The sequence below is a fragment of the Microtus ochrogaster genome, linkage group LG8 (assembly GCF_000317375.1).
Source record: "Microtus ochrogaster isolate Prairie Vole_2 linkage group LG8, MicOch1.0, whole genome shotgun sequence".
In the NCBI taxonomy this organism is placed as follows: Eukaryota; Metazoa; Chordata; class Mammalia; order Rodentia; family Cricetidae; genus Microtus; species Microtus ochrogaster.
The window spans coordinates 24,978,304-24,980,880 of NC_022033.1; the positions used below are offsets into that span (position 1 = coordinate 24,978,304).

Sequence of the window (2,577 nt, forward strand, 5' to 3'; positions counted from 1 at the left end):
ATAATAGCCGCTGAGAAACACTGAATTATGGAAACTTCTAAATTAAATCAACCTGTATATTATAAGAATGTCTTCACTTCAGAGTGGAAGTCAAAAGTATGTTGCATTAGGAGAGAGGTTATGTCTTTGTTTCCACAGGAAACAAAAACTTATGATTCTCTTCAAAATTAACGAAGACCAGATTTCAGGGGAGACTTCTTGAAAATCTTGACTACAGACAGGAAAGAAAGAAACCGAAAGGAGTCAGTCACCTTGAGCAGCGAGAGTGCCACGGGCCGAGCAGGGGCTGCAGGGGAGTGGAAGTGCAGACTGAGAAACACAGACCACCAAGGCACTGCTCGCCTGTTACTCCAGTTCTGATCCGCTCCTGTGCCAGGGGTGTAATCAGGCCTGTGTCTGCCTCCGGCTTCAGCCGACCGGAGGCCTCACCTAAACGGCCTTCCTGCAGCAGCTCCCCTCTCCAGGTGGCCGGCAGGGAATTCCAGACCAGTGTTGTTTCCCGGGACATTGACACAGCTGCCAAGTTTATTGGTGCTGGAGCTGCCACAGTTGGTGTGGCCGGATCCGGGGCTGGCATCGGAACCGTGTTTGGTAGCTTGATTATTGGCTATGCCAGGAACCTGTCTCTCAAACAACAGCTCTTCTCCTATGCCATTCTGGGCTTTGCCCTGTCTGAGGCCATGGGGGCTCTCCTGTTTGATGGTCGCCTTCCTCATCCTCTTTGCCACTGGAGGCTCCATGGGGTCACCCAGCCGTCCCTGCTGCTTCGACTCCATGCCGCCCGTGTGCTGGAGGGCGCAAAGCTTTACTGTTAAACAATAACGTTTCAAAGAAAGAAAGAAAGAAAGAAAGAAAGAAAGGAAGGAAGGAAGGAAGGAAGGAAGGAAGGAAGAAAGGAAGAAAGAAAGAAACCAAAAAAGACTATAGACAGGTGACATATTTGCCAATCCCTCGACATGGAACTATCTCAGAAACTGGTAAGATGTGATAAATCTTGTTGGCTACAGAGTCCTCATGACTTATTATTATATGCCATCCTTTCATATGGCATGGATAGAGGTTTGGTTATACAGTCCAAGTGGACTAACAGAGTTGACAGATGCCTTTTACCTGCTCAAACATAAAACAAAAGGCTGGGCAGTGGTGGTACATACCTTTAATCTACTTGTGAGGCAGAGAAAGGTGAATCTCTACGAGTCTGAGGTCAGCCTGGTCTACAAAGTGAATTCAGGAGAGGCTCCAAAGCTACACAGAGAAACCCTGTCTCAAAAAATAAAAAGAAGGAACATACTCTATATATGTTTTACTCTTGTTTAAGATATTTTTGTATATTGATACAAATTTAAGACTATTTTTGTTATACTGTATGTATGTGTCTTTTATTGTTAAAAGTACCTGTGCACCTCATTTTAAAATATAATGTACAATTAAGAAATATAGGTTAGCAGTACATCATGCCATGGCATGAGAACACACACACACATCATACATAAAACCACACACACACACACACACACACACACACACAAAATAAATGGTTTATACGCAGCACTCCATTGCACACACACAAAAGGAAACGGTTCGGCTGTTGGAGGCTGGATGTAGTGGTGTGTGCATGTAATCCCAGAATTCATGAAGAAGCTGAGGTAGGACAGAAAGGAAGTGAGCTAAACGGTGAGGCCACCTTAAGCGGTGAACTCTCAAGGTGGATGACTCTGGGAGCTGTGCCACACAATGGCTGCTTTTAATGTCCCCAAGCTGTACTGAAAGAGGGTTAAGATGGTAACTTTTTACTAAGTTTGTTAGTTATTGGTGCTTAAAAAATGACTCAAGCGTTCCCAGTTTTCTGTAAGCAGGAAGCAAATGGAAAAATCTGGCTCCTCATGATTGCTCTGGAGCTCACTGCCCTCCAGAGGCGCTTCAGCACTTGTCTCCTGCCCTGCAGTTATCAGCTTCCCTCAGCAGCACAGGCTCAGCTCAGCCTATGAGGCATCAGGTGGTGGAATGAGACTGGGTGGCTGGGGATTTGGGGCTCTACTGTCTTTGGATTTCTTCACTTACCTTGACTAACATAATTGCCTCGTCTAAAATGGTGGCCCCTCTCTCTGCCCAGCCATATCAATTCTGTCTCCACCTCCCTAGTGCTGGGATTAAAGGCGTGAGCCACCACCTGTTTCTCTTTGAGACTGGATTAATCTATTACTATCACCTTTGTCTATTCATTGTGTGTCCATCCACTGAAGAGCAAACTCCATGAGGAAGGGGCTGTGACTTCCTCATTGATGAATCTTCCGTCTTTAAGACAGGGTTTGGCGTAAGTGGGTGTCATGAGTTTGCTGCAACAGGGGACCGGAGAGATGGCTCCATGGTTAAGAGCTGTTGCTCTTCTTGCAGAGGACCAGAGTTCCCAGGACCCCATCAGCAGGGTTTCACTACTCCTTTAACTCCGGCTCCAAGGAATCTGATGCCCTCTTCTGGCCTCCATGGACAACACCGTGCACATACAAATACAGGTGCCCACAAGCCCACACCCACAAACTTATAAATAAAAATAAAATTATCTTTTTTAATAATTTA

General features: G+C 45.8%; 1 pseudogene; it reads left to right on the top strand.

The window, feature by feature from the left end:
- The window catches only part of LOC102002316, a 7,659-nt pseudogene extending 6,837 nt beyond the window's left edge, over window positions 1-822 (top strand).
- The last annotated feature ends 1,755 nt before the right edge of the window (window positions 823-2,577 follow it).